The sequence below is a fragment of the Pristiophorus japonicus genome, chromosome 1 (assembly GCF_044704955.1).
Source record: "Pristiophorus japonicus isolate sPriJap1 chromosome 1, sPriJap1.hap1, whole genome shotgun sequence".
Classification (NCBI taxonomy): Eukaryota; Metazoa; Chordata; class Chondrichthyes; family Pristiophoridae; genus Pristiophorus; species Pristiophorus japonicus.
The window spans coordinates 513,941,498-513,961,688 of NC_091977.1; the positions used below are offsets into that span (position 1 = coordinate 513,941,498).

General features: G+C 46.8%; 1 protein-coding gene across 1 annotated transcript in view; it reads right to left on the reverse strand.

Moving 5' to 3' along the window:
* lama1 (laminin, alpha 1) overlaps nt 1–20,191 on the reverse strand; it is a 439,104-nt gene that overhangs the window by 307,825 nt on the left and 111,088 nt on the right. The window lies entirely within an intron of this gene.

Sequence of the window (20,191 nt, forward strand, 5' to 3'; positions counted from 1 at the left end):
GGTGAACCTTCGCTGCACTCTCTCAATAGCAAGAATGTCCTTCCTCAGATTAGGAGATGAAAACTGAACACAATATTCCAGGTGGGGCCTCACCTGTACAACTGCAGTAAGACTTCCCTGCTCCAATACTCAAATCCCCTCGCTATGAAGGCCAACATACCATTTGCCTTCTTCACCGCCTGCTGTACCTGCATGGCAACTTTCAATGACTGATGAACCATGACACCCAGGTCTCGCTGCATCTCCCCTTTTCCTAATCTGCCGCCATTCAGATAATATTCTACCTTTGTGTTTTTGCCCCCAAAGTGGATAACCTCACATTTATCCTCATTAGGGTCCTGAACTTAAGGAAAGGTAACTTCGATGGTATCAGACGTGAACTGGCTAGAAGAACTGGTGAATGATACTTAAAGGGTTGACGGTGGATAGGCAATGGCAAACATTTAAAGATCACATGGATGAACTTCAACAATTGTACATCCCTGTCTGGAGTAAAAATAAAATGGGGAAGGTGGCTCAACCATGGCTAACAAGGGAAATTAAGGATAGTGTTAAATCCAAGGAAGAGGCATATAAAGTGGGCAGAAAAAGCAGCAAACCTGAGGACTGGGAGAACTTTATAATACAGCAGAGAAGGACAAAGGATTTAATTAGGAGGGGGAAAATAGAGTATGAGAGGAAGCTTGCTGGGAACATAAAAACTGACTGCAAAAGCTTCTATAGCTATGTGAAGAGAAAAAGATTAGTGAAGACAAACGTAGGTCCCTTGCAGTCAGATTCACATGAATTTATAATGGGGAACAAAGAAATGGCAGACCATTTGAACAAATACTTTGGTTCTGTCTTCACGAAGGAAGACACATATAACCTTCCGGAAATACTAGGGGACCGAGGGTCTAGTGAGAAGGAAGAACTGAAGGAAATCCTTATTAGGCAGGAAATTGTGTTGAAGAAATTGATGGGATTGAAGGCCGATAAATCCCCGGGATCTGATAGTCTGCATCCCAGAGTACTTAAGGAAGTAGCCCTAGAAATAGTGGATGCATTTGTGATCATTTTCCAACAGTCTATTGACTCTGGATCAGTTCCTATGGACTTGACAGTAGTTAATGTAACACCATTTTTTAAGAAAGGAGGAAAGAGAGAAAATGGGTAATTATAGACTGGTTAGCCTGAGATCAGTAGTGGGGAAAATGTTGGAATCAATTACTAAAGATGAAATAACAGCTCATTTGGAAAGCAGTGACAGGATCGGTCCAAGTCAGCATGGATTTATGAAAGGGAAATCATGCTTGACAAATCTTCTAGAATTTTTTGAGGATGTAACTGGTAGAGTGGACAAGGGAGTACTAGTGGATGTGGTGTATTTGGACTTTCAAAAGGTTTTTGACAAGGTCCCACACAAGAGCTTGGTATGCAAAATTAAAGCACATGGTATTGGGGGTAATGTACTGACGTGGATAGAGAACTGGTTGGCAGACAGGAAGCAGAGAGTCAGGATAAACGGGTCTTTTTCAGACTGGCAGACAGTGACTAGTGGGGTGCCGCAGGGCTCAGTTCTGGGACCCCAGCTATTTACAATATACATTAATGATTTAGATGAAGGAATTGATATAATATCTCCAAGTTTGCAGATTACACTAAGCAGGGTCGCGCTGTGAGCTGTGAGGAGGACGATAAGAGGCTACAGTGTGACTTGGGCAGGTTAGGTGAGTGGGCAAATGCATGGATAAATGTGAGGTTATCCACTTTGGTGGCAAAAACATGAAGGCAGAATATTATCTGAATGGCGGAAGATTAGGAAAAGTGGAGGTGCAACGAGACCTGGGTGTCATGGTACATCAGTCATTGAAAGTTGGCATGCAGGTACAGCAGGCGGTGAAGAAGGCAAATGGTACGTTGGCCTTCATAGCTAGGGGATTTGAGTATAGGAGCAGGGAGGTCTTACTGCAGTTGTACAGGGCCTTAGTGAGGTCTCACCTGGAATATTGTGTTCAGTTTTGATCTCCAAATCTGAGGAAGGACATTCTTGCTATTGAGGGAGTGCAGCGAAGGTTCACCAGACTGATTCCCGGGATGGCAGGACTGACATATGAGGAGAGACTGGATCGACTGGGCCTGCATTCACTGGAGTTTAGAAGGACGAGAGGGGATCTCATAGAAATATATAAAATTCTGACAGGACTGAAAAGGTAAGATGCAGGAAGAATGTGCCTGATGTTGGGGAAGTCCAGAACCAGGGGACATAGTCTAAGGATAAGGGGTAAGCCATTTAGGACTGAGATGAGCAGAAACTTCTTCGCTCAGGAAAGGGGTACTGAGGTGAATGATCAGCCATGATCTTATTGAATGGTGGTGCAGGCTCGAAGGGCCGAATGGCCTACTCCTGCACCTATTTTCTATGTTTCTATTCCGTATGCCTTCTTAACTACCTTATCCACTTGGCCTGCTACCTTCAGGGATCTGTGGACATGCACTCCAAGGTCCTTTTGTTCCTCTACACATCTCAATGTCCTACCATTTACCATTCCCTTTCCTGTTAGCCCTTCCCAAATGCATTAATACACACTTCTCTGGATTACATTCCATTTGCCACTGTTCTGCCCACCTGACCAGTTGATTGTTATCTTCCTGTAGGCCACAGCTTTCTTCTTCATTATCAACCACACAGCGGATTTTTGTTTCATCTGCAAACTTCTTAATTATACCCCCTATATTCCAGTCTAGATCACTCAAAAATATCACAAAAAGCAAGCAAGCCAGTACTGAGCCTTGCGGAACCCCACTGGAAGCATCCTTCCAGTCACAAAAACACCCATCAACCATTACCCTTTGCTTCCTGCCTCCGAGCCAATTGTGGATCCAACTTGTCACTTTGCCCTGGATCCCATGGGATTTTACTTTCATGACCAGTCTGCCATGTGGGACCTTATCAAAAGCCTTGTTAAAATCCATATACACTTATGACCTTCTTGGTGTGTATAGCTCAGTATCAAACCAACTAGTCTTCTCAGTGATAAATACATTTCAGTTTAGCTCTTTCTCTACAAGGATCATTGAGGCTTGCTGGTTGGCACAGCAGATGTGAATATTATATTGTAAATACAATGGGAATAATTTACAGAGATTGAAGCATCTCTGTCTATAGACCCCCATTCCCTATAATTCACCCTTTGCAATTGTACAGTTCCCGAAGAAAGTATTGATGGACATATTCTTGGTCTGTTCACTGTCGCTGAGTCACTGAAGGATGCACAATGTGAATAGAAAGTTAACTGTTTTTAATGACCCGATTGGGTACAAAATAGTTTTGAACGGGCCATAGCAACAATTGCTTTATGAGCAGAACAAGTGAGCAGTGTTGGAAATGTTAACAACTAGTTAAAAATTAAACAAAACATGACAGACCTTTACCAGCACGTATCTGGTTGTGCCCGATGCAACAGATTACAGGAAATCACATGGCCCTGAAGTTAACCTTTACATTCGCTATTTCAGGTATCACACTTCCGTTACAAATTCTTTCAATGCACAGCTCACTGAATATCTCACTGGGAGACAATTTTAATTTTCGTACAAAACAAGTGGATTAAACAAAAAGTGACTTGAAAATATGAAAGGTTTGTAAATTGTAAAATACAGGATATTTAGCAATTATTTTCGGGGCCAAAATGGCCCTCTGCCCGAAATGGGGCACACCTAGCTATCTGTAAGGGTTCTGTCCGCCCCAATGCATGGGGAAATTCAGATCTTAGTTATTTTTTTTGGAGCGGGGCGGAAGTGCGGGCGGGTCAGAGCAGCCGTCGCTCCGAGTCATCAGCGAGGGGGTGCCTGACTGCCTGTTAGCGATCTGGCCGATCTCATGGCCGCCACTGTCGGGCCGACCTGGCAGTCGGCCGACAATTAAAACAAAATGCCGGCTGCGGCAATGCGCCCTCCACTTTTAAGGGCGAAAGTGCTGTCCAGCCACAAGAAGGTTCTCGCTGAGGCAAAGGAATGTCACACATGTGAAAGGGACAGCCTTTGTCCACTGCCACAAGGCCAGCGAATCTTACACCCCGCAAACGTCCAGGGCAATGATTAGCAGCAATTGAGCCAGGTTCCCTGATGTCTGGTCCATTTATGGAGTGACACTTCAGCATTGAAGAATTGCAAATAACTCTTAAGATGTTGATAGTCCACCGCTGACTTTGTCCAATGTAAATACCGATGAGGCACCAGAGGGTGACTCCTGGGAAAGTCAAAGGGCTCGTAATTGCCCCTTTTTGCACAGGCCGGTTAGCGCCTCCAGGGACTCCTTGGCGCCGGGCGCCGACTCATTTCAACTCCTCGGCGGATATTGCCCCGCGGCCCGCGAGGCTGGCACGAGCAGGTGTTAACGCCAGCCTGGCGGGTCGTGAAACAGCCTGACACCACTCGCGGGGCAAAATTTAAATGGGAGGGCATCGGCGCCCAGCGCCGCCATCTTGGCTGTTTTGCCCACCCTCTGGTTGGCTCCGATACTTTCACCATAGCATGGTGTAGCGCACCATCATGCAGCCCGATGCTCCGTGACCCCGGTTTTGGTGACCCCGATACAACGCTGCCCCGGTGGCCCAGTGGAGGTTATCAGAGGCCTTGCAGAGCGCGCAGCAGACCTCCACTTTAAGCGAAGGGGAGGGGCCTTTAAAACGGCAATTGCGCCTCGTTAGTGCCGCTGGACCCGCCCCTACAGGAAGTGGCGTGCGCGAGATTGCATTCCACTTCCGCTGACGGGCGGCAAGGCCAATTCAGCAGCCGGGGTGGAATTTCCGTGCCGGGCTCAGGAAATATCGTCCTGAGCAGGTTACCGCCCCCAATTGGGGCGCAGGGCAACTTCACCTCCAAACTGTAAGAAAAACAAACTTAATAACACAGTTAGGCCACAGCTAGAGTACTGCGTGCAGTTCTAGTCACCACATTACAGGAAAGATGTGATTGTACAAGAGAAGGTACAGAGGAGAGTTATGCGATGTTGCCTGGACTGGAGAATTTTCGCTATGAGGAGAGATTGGATAGGCTGGGTTTGTTTTCTTTGGAACTGAGGAGGCTGAGGGGAGATTTAATTGAACTGTATAAAATGATGAGGAGCCTAGATAGAGTGGATAGGAAGGACCTATTTCCCTTAGCAGAGAGGTCAATAACCAGGGGGCATAGATTTAAAGTAATTGCTGGAAAGATTAGAGGGGAGTTGAGGAGAAATGTTTTCACCCAGAGAGTGGTGGGGGTCTGGAACTCACTGCCTGAAAGGGTGGTAGAGGCAGAAATCCTCATTGCTTTTAAAGCGAACTTGGATATGCACTTGGAGAGCTGTAACCTACAAGACTACGGATAAAGAGCTGGAAAATGGGTTTAGGCTGGATAGCTCTTTTTTAGCCAGCAGAGACACGATGGGCCAAATGACGACCTTCTGTGCTGTAAACCTCAATGATTTTTGCCTAAACTTTGTACCTCAGGTAGACTCAAGTCAAGATCCAGGTTTGCATCTGCCCAGATACTAGTCCACGGTCTGCAGCATTTTGTTATGCCAGGAAGGAGGGCTAAGCTCCCGTGGGCAGGTTTACTACGGATCAGTGAACTGGCTCTACATACCAGATAGCCACTGAATTTCTCAGCAGCACTCCAAATGCAATGCACAATGTATAACTATGGCAATATTTTGCTGGCCAACTCTCTCTGCTGAGAATCATACTTTGGTTAGCAGACACACTAATTAAGGCACCGCTGCTCATTTTAAAATAATTAAACAGCTGTGTTGTGGTGTATTGACAAAGGGTCAATGTAAATAGCTTAAAATAATGTGGAGATGCAGCCAGGAAATGCAGGATTATTATTGAAGTAATGTCTTTTGGAGATCACGCGCCAGCAGCTCAAGCCAGTTCCAAATTGAACTGGAGGCTTGATGGTAAATTTCTGATACTGAAGCATGGCTCGACTCTGGTTCAAAAGACTTACCAGAACAGAACTATAAGGGGCAATGCAGTGGGTAAAAGTCACCACACTGAGGACCCTCAGTTACAGGGGCACCTTGGCAGAAGTACATCCCTCCAGTGTCCGTGCTGGAGTATCGGATACCCAGTCTGTGTGGCAGCACTGGTGACACAGCTGGGTTCCTTGCCCCTAACTTAGGGGAATATCAGCACAGCTTCCTCCTGTCCGTCCAGTGACTCCTGCGGAAAGTACTTGTGCGTGTGCTGACGTTGGGTGTGTACATAATCAGACGCCTTGAGTATGGCAGCCATCATGGTTGTGTATCCATGTCCCTACCACGTGCAAGAACTGGCACTTGGATGAAGGGAGAAAATTGGAGGGGGCGGACGTTCTGTATTTGTATAAAGTGTCAACCAAATTTCTCAACCTATGAGGCCATATGAGAACTTGCATTTATATAGCACCTGTCCCAACCTCAGGATCTCCCAAAGTACTTTACAGCCAATTAAGTACTTTTGAAGTGTAGTCGCTGTTGTAATGTAGGAGGCACAGCAAGCTCCTACAAACAGCAATGTGACAATGACCAGATAATCTGTTTTTATTGGTGTTGGTTAGAGGGATAAATATTGGCCAGGACACCAGGGAGAACTCTTCTCCCCTTCTGCGAAATAATGCTGTGGAATCTTTTGTCCACCCAAGAGGGCACAGAGGCCTCGGTTTAATACCTCCGACAGTGCAGCGCTCCCTCGGTACTGCACTGGAGTGTCGGCTTCATTTATGCGTTGAAGTGGGACTGGAAGCCACAACATTCTGACTTCAGAGGCAAGAGTGCTGCCCACTGAGCCACGACTGACACACAGCCAGTAAACTCCTCTCACACAGCGCCACACGCAACAGCAATTCGCCTTTCAAGAACATGCCAATTCTTTCACAATCGTGCTACAGGCCCCGACCTGTGTGAGAACATCAGCGGCAGGTCGGGGCCATAAAAGGAGCAGAGGTGCGGCAGCCCGGGAGCAATGTTGAGGCATAGCGCTTCAGGGAGCAGAGCAAGCTGAAGCAGGAGGGCGACGGCAGCGAAGTGTGACATCATCAAGATCCAGGTCGATGCTTGGAGCGTGGGCAGCTACAGCAGGAGCAGCAAGGTCGGGGCGAAGGAGCGGCGAGAGACTGTGGAGGGACGTGATCAGGGCCCAGGAGAGGCGTGGGTTCAGGGCCAGGGGCCCAGGGACAGCACAGGCCAGCCCACACTGCGATATGTGTGCGCACTAAGTCCGTGCAGCAAAGCTGGTCTTCAGTCGTCTTGGTTAATCCTTGCCACTGGACCAAGACCTAGCTCTGTCAAGCCCGTGTGGTGGCTGGTGTGCAACAGCCACCACACGTTAAAAAAATACACGCACATGCATCTCCCACCCTTCAACATGTAGTTCGGGATCCGGAATATTAGGTCCTTCATTGAAACACCTGTGAACTCATCCCTTTTTGGCGTGGAAGCAAATCATCCTCGTTTCGAAGGACTGCCTATGATGATGATGACAGGGTCAGAACTCTCCCCACCCCCCCCCCCCCACATAAAATGCTGAGTGCAACCCCTTCCTTCTGATAAATAAACCTGTCACGCTACCGCAACTTCAAAATAAGAACAAGTCACTTTTGGTTTGAACTCGCGGTCACTTTAATGCCAATGGCAAACAACTTTGGGCTGTCACGTACCGAGCCTCGAGTTCAACATTAACATGCTGTGCACACTCCCAACACCAGCACGGCAAATGTGTCGTTTAACTGTTTCTTAACCCCTGGCAACCTCTGTTAACCTAAAACCTGGTTCACAGAAAATGAATTTGCAATTAGATTTCACATCTAAACAGCTTCTTTCACGTACTTGAGAGAAAGCAGCAATGCGTAAAGCCATTCAGCGCTGGTTAAGCAATTATAAAGCAGGCCGGAGTGAAAACAAAAGGAACAGCAGCAGCCACCAACCAGGAACCTGTGAAAAAACAGCTGGGGGTCAAGAGGAAAGAGTAAGTTGCAACAGGAAAGAAGTCGTGGGATCTACAAATAGTTTTCCCGAAACCATTTGGCTAATCACCGTGGGAGGAACAGAATCAAAGCCCCCTTTTTTAGCATTCTTTCCTGTTCGCCCACTTACTATCAAACATGTTTTAAACAGTGCAAACAGTGTCTCGTCAGTGCTGTACCACTGTAAACCATTAAAATATGTAACGCCACCTCGTTTCATCAAAGGCACCAGGCAGTGTGTATCTCGAGATGTTTCAGAGACTGAATTCGATAAGGGCCGCTTAGCCTTTTTTCCTAATGGTAGCTGCAGGCTCTTTTAACACACACACGTTTTCATCATACAAATTAAATCAACTAGGACTAATTCCTCATACCCAGCGTTATTTATAAATAAATAAATAAATAAATAAATAAAGAGTTGTGAATCTTTGAAATTCTCTACACCCAGAGAGCTGTGGATGCTCCGTCGTTGAGTATATTCAAGGCAGAGGTCGATACATTTTTGAGAACTAAGAGGATGAAGGGAAATGAGGATAGTGTGGGAAGGTGGAGTTACGATAGAAGATCAGCAATGACTTTGTTGAATGGCAGAGCAGGCTCAAAGGGCAAAATGGCCTACTCCTGCTCCTATTTCTTATGTTCTTGTAAGTATAAATAAGTAAGTGGCTGAGTAAGTATGGAGCAGAGGAGGAGTTTCTCTGGTTGTGTCATTATGAGGTTTTTAGTATAGGACGTCCAGTATTTCAAGATCTTCAGCAGTTGAATTCTGGCCTCTTGCGCATCCTCGGTTTCCATTGCTCCAATATTGGTGGCCAAGCTTTCAGCTGCCAAGGCCCTAAGTTCTGGAATTCACTCCTTAAACCTCTCCTCTTCTCTACCTCGACCTCCTTCTTTAAAATGCTCCTTAAAACCTACCTCTTTGACCATATCTTCTTACGTGGCTCGGTGTCAAATTGTGTTTGATAACGCTCCAGTGAAGTGCCTTGGGACGTTAGGCTATGTTAAAGGCGCTATATAAATCCAATTTGTTGTTGTTGTACTCCTGAGGTCGATTTACACTTTTGGCCAGCCAATTGTTGGAATGAGGCAGCCGCCCGACAAGGGGACGAGGAGGCCCCAGCCTTTGAGAGCCTGGGCCTCGTTTACAATCTCACCAATTAACTCCCTGCTCCGAACAGAAGTCCTGTCGCAGCTCACCGGTTCTGGGCCAGCACAATATCGGGCAGCTCGAGCATTGTGTTGGCCACAGGTAGGTCCCGGTCAGCGGTGGTGGGCGGGGCGGCGGAGAAGAGGAGGGTCGGGAGGCAAATGCAGAAAGGAGAAAGGTGATTACTGCTCCTCCTGGCTCCACGATAATATACCCCAGAAACATTTCTGGGCTGTTTTTGGAGTGGCCAACAGCATTCATTGGACACGTGGCCAGAGCATGTGTAGTGCACGTTCCACCCGCTTGTCCAGCAAAATGGCAATCGCGGTCCTAACTATGTCATAATCAAGAGGCCTGCCAGCTGAAACAAGCGGCCCTCGGGAAGGGTCCTTTCTAAATGGCGGCAGCTGGAGCTTAGCTGTTAGTAGGGCGCTAAGTCTACTGAACCGGCTCACCCAGCATACACTGGGTGGCAGTGGCCCAAAAATGCCATCGGGTCAGTCACTGTTCCGTTCATGGTTGCGGTCCAGCTGCCGCCATCTTGGAACGGGATGTTCCACTGGATGGCCGGAACGCCCCCTTTTTGTAGCACTAGGATATTTAAATGTGCAAATCAAAGTCCTATGACGTACATCGGAATTGTGAGGGCCAAATGGACCTCTCATTTGCCCCAGGCGGTAACTTGAACAACTGCTTCCAAATTATCTTCGATTTACCTATTGTGGGACCAGGAGGAGTGGGAGTGATCCTTCGGGGCTCCACAAGGGTACTGTGGGTCACCGCCGCCCCGAGCTGCGACAGCGCCCCTGGGCTGGGGGACATCAATCAGGGGTTCGCCAAGAATCTTGTAATGAAACCTGAGCCTCAAAATGGCCAAGTGGTTGGCGCATTCCACCGGCCAGCAGACCAAGGTCAAAATCCACGCCGTCATCGTTTTACTTCAATTATGTGGGCATCAAGCAAGAGAGGTCATGCAGTAAATCTGGATAAAGATTCTGTTTGAAAGGAGAGAAAAAGGGTTTAAAAATTAATTATAGCGCTTCCAATGGCTCGTGCTTAAAGGCACCACTCAATGCAGCACTTCACCCCAAAGACCCCAAGGTCGCAGGTCAGACTGAGTTAGCTAACCTCTGCAGGGGCAGCGGTTAAGTTGCACCAATCGGCTTCAGTGCCCCTGGGCTGGGGGACATCAATCAGGGGTCCTGCTTCTCATCGCTGGTCAATGAAATTGCATGTGTGTGAATTAGGCCTGGATGTAATTCTGCCAATGACCAAATTGCTCCTAATACTAGCTTGGCCAATCAATACAGATCAATCAGATGTCTTTCAACTCACTCGAATGTACAGGCCTTCCTCAGGTCATGGAGGTGGGGGGAGCGGGGGCAGCTACAATGACCAGAAACAAATTCTGCAACAAATCCCCTTTCATTATGCATGTCTCCCAGATGAACCAACTTAGAAAATTTAGTACAAGCAATAACATTTATTTCAATATAGATTCAACACTTCTTAAGGAATGTTCAGCTTGCAACACATGGCTATCTCCTTCTTTCTGACAAATCAAAGCGAGAATGATTACAGCAATTAAAGAAGAAATACGAAGGTCAGATTCTCAGTTGAGATACTCCCCACTCGTCGGTAGTGAATACTACTTTGATCAGCCTGCTGATCGGCGTCACAATCCAATGCCTGTTTCATTTTAATAACTAAACGACTATCATGGGCACACATCAAAGCCCACATATAATTGGACACGTAGCCCATTATTAACAAGGCCTTCAGGCACTCTCACCAGTTCTGTTATTTCCACTGCAATTCAAAGCCTTTTCAAGTGCTGTCTGAAGGACCATCTCAACTCTCTGCATTTGAGGCAAGATAAAGCACGTCAGATAGTTCCATCAGGATTGTGCGCTCTAGCTTTACGTATCACAGGCTGCATTAGCTTCAAATGTTTCCAACTGGAAGCACTTTTATAATATGACCGTGTCCCGTTCCGTGTTTGACTGACTGCATTTGGTGCAGCCGCTCGGACACATCCCTCGAATGAAACTGCCAGAAAAGGGTTCAGCGAGGATTGACTGAATGTTACCAGGAATGAGAAATTATCGTTGTGAAGAAAGGCTCAAATGATTGGATTTTTTCCCCCCAAAACTGAAGCACAGAAGGTCAATGGGGATTTAACAGAGATTTTCAGGGTAAATCGTGTGAGATTGTTTCCATTGGTTAGCTAAGTCATAATGAGGAGGCAACAAGTTGGCGTATGGACTCAGAATATCAATGGAGGAATGACGGAGGAGGTTTTATCACACAATGGATGAGAAGACCACGGAATGCTTTACCACAAGCAACTATTGAGGCAGAAAGAGTATCATTTAAAAGGGAATTGGATACATATTTAAAAAGGAGACATGTTTTAAAAGGTAGGTAAGGGGTAGGAAATCTTATTTTTTTAACGGAGATAGCTTTGGTTGAAGAGCTAACAGCGGCACAAGCTTGATGGGCCAAATGGCCTCCTGCTGCGCTGCATGGTTTTTGATGCTTTGACCACATGGAGGAAAACAGGACAAATGGCAATAAAAGATGGGCCATGGAAAGTTGATCATCCACCGAGCTCCAAGGATCGGTGCCTCTTGCCTTTCTGGCCGAGAGTGGAGTCGACTACTCTGTTTACACTGATGACATTGGAGACAGCATACCATGTGAACAGAGTGCAGAGAGAGCACTTAGTGCCAATATGGCGGTGGAAATGGTTCTGCAATATAAAATTAGATAAAAGACTGGAGTTATAGCAGTCTCAGACTTTACAATGTGAGGCACAGCTGACAGATCTGATTTATGTGAAAAATTGCACCTCACCTCCTGATTCCCCAAAGCCTTTCCACCATCTACAAGACACAAGTCAGGATGGAATACTCGCCACTTGCCTGGATGAGCGCAGCTCCAACAACACTCAAGAAGCTCAACGTCATCCAGGACAAAGCAGCCCGCTTGATTAACACCCCATCCACCATCTTCAACGTTCACTCCCTCCACCACCAGCATACCGTGGCTGCAATGTGTACCATCCACAAGATGCACTGCAGCAACCCACCAAGGCTTCTTTGGCAACACCTCCAAAACCCGCGACCTGTACCATCTAGAAGGACATGGACAGCAGGCGCATGGAAGCACCATCACCTCCACGTTCCCCTCCAAGTTACACACCATCATGACTTGAAAATATATCATCGTTGCTTCATCGTCGCTGAATCAAAATCCTGGAACTCCCTCCCTAACGGCACTGTGGGAGTACCTTCATCACACGGACTGTAGCGGTTCAAGAAGGTGGCTCCCCACCACCTTCTCAAGGGCAATTGGGGATGGGCAATAAATGCTGGCCTTGCCAGCAACGCCCACATCCCGTGAACGAATTTTTTAAAAACCTCACATTGAGCTCAGTGACAAACAATGTGCGAGACTGCTCTTTCCTATTTGAAAGATCCTGTACTAAGCTTGAAAAGTTCACAAGGCACTTTTAAGATGGGCCTTCGCATCTAGTTGGGAGTTATAATATGCAAAGCCTAGGTGATGGGAGTCCAGAGAGTCTCCTGACGCTTGTTACACTGCACATCTAAAAGTACTCTGCACAAACATAAAAATGCTCACATAGCAACACTGTCAGGCACTGGCTGCACCTCAAACTGTCAATGCTGAATGAATAGATCTCCCAGTGTTTTCAAATAGCTGCCTGAAAAGGAATCAAACATATCTGTCTATTGTTAAAGGTGTTAATTCTGTGTATCTGTAATGTTATATTGTACGCCGAGTATCGTACAATGCAATATTGTAATACGATTGTAAGGTTGCTGATTGGTGCATGCTAATCAGGAAATGCTGCGGTATCTTGAGACCACATTGATTTTGAAAATGTATTCTCAACTTTCTATTTGTAAATAATCCATATGCGCATCCCAAAACGCCACACTCACTAAGGTCCTGACATGCTCAACCTGCTCCTGACCCACTTCCCAGCAGAAGTGGCCTCTCTATGCTTTTCTAATGTTACCCGACCTTTCTGCCCAGCTTAACCTCAGGTGGTATGCACTATAGATGCCGGCACCATGCTACCTCTCCCAAGCCAACACCTCTAGCCCAACTCCAATGATTTATTTTGCTCTCGCCATTTGTTCCTGTTCTTCCCAGTGTCAGGCAGCGTGAAATTTGTACTGCGGGTCTATCTTTGCTTTGTGCCCTTTTAGCCTTTCTGGAACTTCTGCCACATTTATATTGGTCAATTAATTTTCTCAACAACATAAGAATTAGGAGCAGGAGTAGGCCATTCGGCTACCTTGAGTCCGCACCACCATTCAATAAAATCAAGGCTGATCTTCTACCTCAACTCCACTTTCCTGCCCGATCCCCATCTCTTGATTCCCCGAGAATCCAGAAATGTGTCTAGCACAACCTTGAAAATGCTATCTCAGTTTAGAACATAAGAAATAGGAGTAGGCCATTCGGCCCCTTGAGCCTGCTCCACCATTCAATAAGTTCATGGCTGATCTTCTACCTTAACTCCACTTTCCAGTTGGAACTGGTGCTCTCCACTCTCTCTCTCGTGACAGTTGGAACTGGTGCTCTCCACTCTCCCGTCCTGCGACAGTTGGAACTGGTGCTCTCCACTCTCTGTCCTGTGACAGTTGGAACTGGTGCTCTCCACTCTCTCTCGTGACAGTTGGAACTGGTGCTCTCCACTCTCTCTCGTGACAGTTGGAACTGGTGCTCTCCACTCTCTCTCGTGACAGTTGGAACTGGTGCTCTCCACTCTCTCTCTTGTGACAGTTGGAACTGGTGCTCTCCACTCTCTCTTGTGACAGTTGGAACTGGTGCTCTCCACTCTCTCTCGTGACAGTTGGAACTGGTGCTCTCCACTCTCTCTTGTGACAGTTGGAACTGGTGCGCTCCACTCTCCCGTCCTGCGACAGTTGGAACTGGTGCTCTCCACTCTCTCTTGTGACAGTTGGAACTGGTGCTCTCCACTCTCCCGTCCTGTGACAGTTGGAACTGGTGCTCTCCACTCTCTGTCCTGTGACAGTTGGAACTGGTGCTCTCCACTCTCTGTCCTGTGACAGTTGGAACTGGTGCTCTCCACTCTCTCTCTTGTGACAGTTGGAACTGGTGCTCTCCACTCTCTCTTGTGACAGTTGGAACTGGTGCTCTCCACTCTCCCGTCCTGTGACAGTTGGAACTGGTGCTCTCCACTCTCTGTCCTGTGACAGTTGGAACTGGTGCTCTCCACTCTCTCTCTTGTGACAGTTGGAACTGGTGCTCTCCACTCTCTCCTGCGACAGTTGGAACTGGTGCTCTCCACTCTCTCTTGTGACAGTTGGAACTGGTGCTCTCCACTCTCCTGTCCTGCGACAGTTGGAACTGGTGCTCTCCACTCTCCCGTCCTGCGACAGTTGGAACTGGTGCTCTCCATTCTCTCTCTCCTGCGACAGTTGGAACTGGTGCTCTCCACTCTCCCGTCCTTATATATATCAGTAATTAACTTTTAGTATTGTTGTTGCCAATTTAAGTGTATCTAAGGGTTAAGTCATGGCAGAGAGCTCGGACACGTGTTATGCTCCTCCTGTACTATGTGGGAAGTCAGGAACACTTCCGGTGTCCCTGACAACTACGTGTGTGGGAAATGTATCTGCCTGCAGCTCCTGACGGACCGCATTGCGGCACTGGAGCTGCGGGTGGATGAACTCTGGAGCATCCATGATGCTGAAAATGACGTGAATAGCACGTTTAGTGAGTTGGTCTTACCACAGATAAAGGGTCCACAGCCAGATAGAGAATGGAAGACCAAAGGAAGAGCACTGCAGGGAAGGTAGTGCAGGGGTCCACTGCGGTCATCCCCCTGCAAAACAGATACACCGCTTTGGGTACTGTTGAGGGGGATAACTCATCAGGGGAGAGCAGCAGCAGCCAAGTTCATGGCACCATGGCTGGCTCTGCTGCACAGGAGGGCAGGAAAAAGAGTGGGGATTCAATTGTAAGGGGAATAGATAGGCGTTTCTGCGGCCGCAACCAAGACTCCAGGATGGTATGTTGCCTCCCTGGTGCAAGGGTCAAGGATGTCTTGGAGCGGATGCAGGACATTCTGAAAAGGGAGGGTGAACAGCCAGTTGTCGTGATGCATATAGGTACCAACGAAATAGGTAAAAAAACGGGATGATGTCTTACAAGACGAATTTAGGGAGCTCGGAGTTAAATTAAAAAGTAGGACCTCAAAAGTAGTAATCTCAGGATTGCTACCAGTGCCACGTGCTAGTCAGAGTAGGAATCGCAGGATAGTTCAGGTGAATACGTGGCTTGAGAAATGGTGCAGAAGGGAGGGATTCAAATTCCTGGGACATTGGAACCGGTTCTGAGGAAGGTGGGACCAGTACAAACCAGACGGTCTGCACCTGGACAGGATCGGAACCAATGTCCTAGGGGGAGTGTTTGCTAGTGCTGTTGGAGGAGGAGTTAAACTAATATGGCAGGGGGATGGGAACCTATGCAGGGAGACAGAGGGAAATAGAACGGGGGCAGAAGCAAAAGATAGAAAGGAGAAAAATAAAAGTGGAGGGCAGAGAAACCCAAGGCAAAAAGCAAAAAAGGCCACATTACAGCAAGATTCAAAAGGGGCAAAGTGTGTTAAAAAGACAAGCCTGAAGGCTCTGTGCCTCAATGCGAGGAGTATTCGGAATAAGGTGGATGAATGAATTGCGCAGATAGCAGTTAACGGATACGATGTGATTGGCATCATGGAGACATCATGGGAACTCAACATCCAAGGGTATTCAGCATTTAGGAAGGATAGACAGAAAGGAAAAAGAGGCGGAGTGGCGTTGCTGGTTAAAGAGGAAATCAATGCAATTGTAAGGAAGGACATTAGCCTGGATGATGTGGAATTGGTATGGGTGGAGCTGCGGAATTCCAAAGGGCAGAAAACGCGAGTGGGAGTTGTGTATAGTTCACCAAATAGTAGTAGTGAGGTTGGGGACAACATCAAACAAGAAATAAGGGATGTGTGCAATAAAGGTGCAGCAGTAATCATGGGCGACTTTAATCTACATATAGATTGGGCTAACCTAACTGGTAGCAATGCGGTGGAGGAGGATTTCCTGGAGTGTATTAGGGATGGTTTTCTAGACCAATATGTCGAGGAACCAACCAGGGAGCTGGCCGTCCTAGACTGGGTTATGTGTAATGAGAAGGGACTAATTACCAATCTTGTTGTGCGAGGCCCTTTGGGGAAAAGTGACCATAATATGGTAGAATTCCTTATTAAGATGGAGAGTGACAAAGTTAATGCGGAAACTAGGGTCCTGAACTTAAGGAAAGGTAACTTCGACGGTATGAGGTGTGAATTGGCTAGAATAGACTGGTAGAGGATACTTAAAGGGTTAACGGTGGATAAGCAATGGCAAACATTTAAAGATCACATGGATGAACTTCAGCAATTGTACATCCCTGTCTGGAGTAAAAATAAAACTGGGAAGGTGGCTCAACCGTGGCTAACAAGGGAAATTAAGGATAGTGTTAAAACCAAGAAAGAGGCATATAAATTGGCCAGAAAAAGCAACAAACCTGAGGACTGGGAAAAATTTAAAATGCAACAGAGGAGGACTAAGGGTTTAATTAAGAAGAGGAAAATTGAGTACGAGAGGAAGATGGCAGGGAACATAAAAACTGACTGCAAAAGCTTCTGTAAATATGTGAAGACAAAAAGATTAGTAAAGACATACGTAGGTCCCTTGCAGTTGGATTCAGGCGAATTTATAATGAGGAACAAAGAAATGGCAGACCAATTGAACCAATACTTTGGTTCTGTCTTCACAAAGGAGATACAAATAACCTTCCGAATGTACTAGGGGACAGTGGGTGTAGTGAGAATGAGGAACTGAAAGATATCCTTATTAGGCGGAAAATTGTGTTAGGGAAATTTATGGGATTAAAGGCCGATAAATCCCCGGGTCCTGATAGTCTGCATCCCAGAGCACTTAAGGAAGTGGCCCTAGAAATAGTGGATGCATTGGTGATCATTTTCCAACAATCTATCGACTCTGGGTCAGTTCCTATGGACTGGAGGGTAGCTAATGTAACGCTACTTTTTAAAAAAGGAGGGAGAGAGAAAGCGAGTAATTATAGACCAGTTAGCCTGACATCAGTAGTGGGGAAAATGTTGGAATCAATCATTAAGAATGAAAAAGCAGCCATTTGGAAAGCAGTGACAGGATCAGACCAAGTCAGCATGGATTTATGAAAGGGAAATTATGCTTGACGAATCTTCTGGAATTTTTTGAGGATGTAACTAATAGAGTGGACAAGGGAGAACCAGTGGATGTGGTGTATTTGGACTTTCAAAAGGCTTTTGACAAGGTCCCGCACAAGAAATTAGTGTACAAAATCAATGCGCATGGTATTGGGGGTAATGTACTGAACTGGTTGGCAGACAGGAAGCAGAGAGTCGAGATAAACGGGTCCTTTTCAGAATGGCAGGCAGTTACTAGTGGGGTGCCGCAGGGCTCAGTGCTGGGACCCCAGCTCTTTACAATATACATTAACGATTTGGATGAAGGAATAGAGTGTAATATCTCCAAGTTTGTGGATGACAATAAATTGGGTGGCGGTGTGAGCTGTGAGGAGGACGCTAAGAGGCTGCAAGGTGACTTGGACAGGTTAGGTGAGTGGGCAAATGCATGGCAGATGCAGTATATTGTGGATAAATGTGAGGTTATCCATTTTGGGGGCAAAAACACGAAGGCAGAATATTATCTGAATGGCGGCAGAATAGAAAAAGGGGAGGTGCAACGAGACCTGGGTGTCATGGTTCATCAGTCATTGAAAGTGGGCACACAGGTACAGCAGGCGATAAAGAAGGCAAATGGTAGGTTGGCTTTATAGCTAGGGGATTTAAATATAGGAACAGGGAGGTCTTACTGCAGTTGTACAGGGCCTTAAGTGAGGCCTCAACAGGGAGGTCTTACTGCAGTTGTACAGGGCCTTAAGTGAGGCCTCACCTGGAATATTGTGTTCAGTTTTGGTCTCCTAATCTGAGGAAGGACATTATTGTTATTGAGGGAGTGCAGCGAAGGTTCACCAGACTGATTCCAGGGATGGCTGGACTGTCATAAGAGGAGAGACTGGATCAACTGGGCCTTTATACACTGGCGTTTAGAAGGATGAGAGGGGATCTCATAGAAACATATAAGATTCTGACGGGACTGGATAGGTTCGATGCGGGAAGAATGTTCTCCGTGTTGGGGAAGTCCAGAACCAGGGGACATAGTCTTAGGATAAGGGGTAGGCCAGTTAGGACTGAGATGAGGAGAAACTTCTTCACTCAGAGAATTATTGACCTGTGAAATTCCCTGCCGCAGAGAGTTGTTGATGCCAGTTCATTGGATATATTCAAGAGGGAGTTAGATATGGCCCTTACGGTTAAGGGGATCAAGGGGTATGGAGAGAAGCAGGAAAGGGGTACTGAAGGAATGATCAGCCATGATCTTATTGAATGGTGGTGCAGGCTCGAAGGGCCGAATGGCCTACTCCTGCACCTATTTTCTATATTTCTATGTTTCTATGTTTCTATGTTTCCTGCCCGATCCCCATCCCTTGATTCCCTTCATATCCAAAGATCCATCTATGGAGAGAACTTGTTGCTCATATCTTCCTTTGTGAATATCGGGAGGCAGTTATTATTCCGAATATTTACTACTTTTTGTTCCTCCTCTGTTCCCAGCCTGCGTGCACCTTTTAGAGTTCTGGCCTCTTCCTTGACTGCTCTTTCATTGCTAAGTTGATTTTTTTTTCACTGTTGTGCTTTGCCTCTGCTGCTTCATTCTCAGTTCCTCTTTGTCCCTTCGCGCACCCTTTTGACATGTTTCCACTTTTTCTTATATTCATCCCAGTGAACCTATCCCCTTTCACCCAGCAGGATTTGTAGAGGTAGTTTTTCCTCTTTATTCCACTTTTAATTTGTTTGTTAACATCTGTGAAGCCAGCGTGCAATTGTGCAAGAGGATTGGTAACGGTATTGGTAACCTGCAGCTCATCAATCAGCCCAATTAAAAACGCAATAGATAAGCCCCCTTCGTGTTGTCAGAAACGTACAAGAAACCAGCCAGTGTCACATGAGAACACAAACGAAGGGTTGGCAATTTTTGAAACAACATTCAAAGAACAGGTCATAGAAACATAGAAACATAGAAAATAGGTGCAGGAGTAGGCCATTCGGCCCTTCAAGCCTGCACCACCATAATAATTTTTTTTTAAATAGAAGCTACAAGAACATTGGAACAGAATGATTTCAAGCCCATCATCGCCATGGCTCGGAACATGTTCTGTGAGGGTACAACCTTGCATTCAGTTAAAATATCAGTCAGAGTCAGAAGGTCATGGGTTCAAGCCCCACTCCAGAGACTTGAGCACACAATCTAGGCTGATGCCTAGTGTCAGAGGCAATGCTTTTCAGATAAGATGTTAAACCGAGGCCCTTTCAGGTAGATGTCAAAAATCCCACAGTACCATTCAAAGAGCAACTTTTATCCCTCAACCAACACCACCAAGACAGATTATCTGGTCCTTCATCTCCTTGCTGTGACATTCCCAAAGGACTTAATTGGCCGTCAAGCATTTGCGGGGGGTGGGGGGCGGGGGGGCGTAGAAATTGCCCTTCGCCCGAAAAGGACGCACCTACCGGAGAAATTCAGCACTTGTTTGTTTTCCTCCATGGTGCGGTATTTCGGTCGGGTGCGGGACAGAAGTGCCCTTGTAGTGGGTCTGCCACCCCGATCAGTCATTAGCATCCTGCTGACGCGTCACAAAGTCTCTCCCCTTCAGTTAAAGGGGAGAGCCGCTGCGGACTCTTGCCGATATTTTAGTTAGGTCCACTGGGCCTCCAGAGAAGGTTTCGGCTGAGCAAGCAGCCTGCCACCCAAGAGCGGCGTGCCAGGCTGCCTGTTGGTGGCCTGGCCGAACCCGGGGGCATAACTGTCGGGCCGACCTGGCAGTCGGCCAACACAAAAAAAAAACAGTGCGCCCTCCCCTTTAAGGACGGCC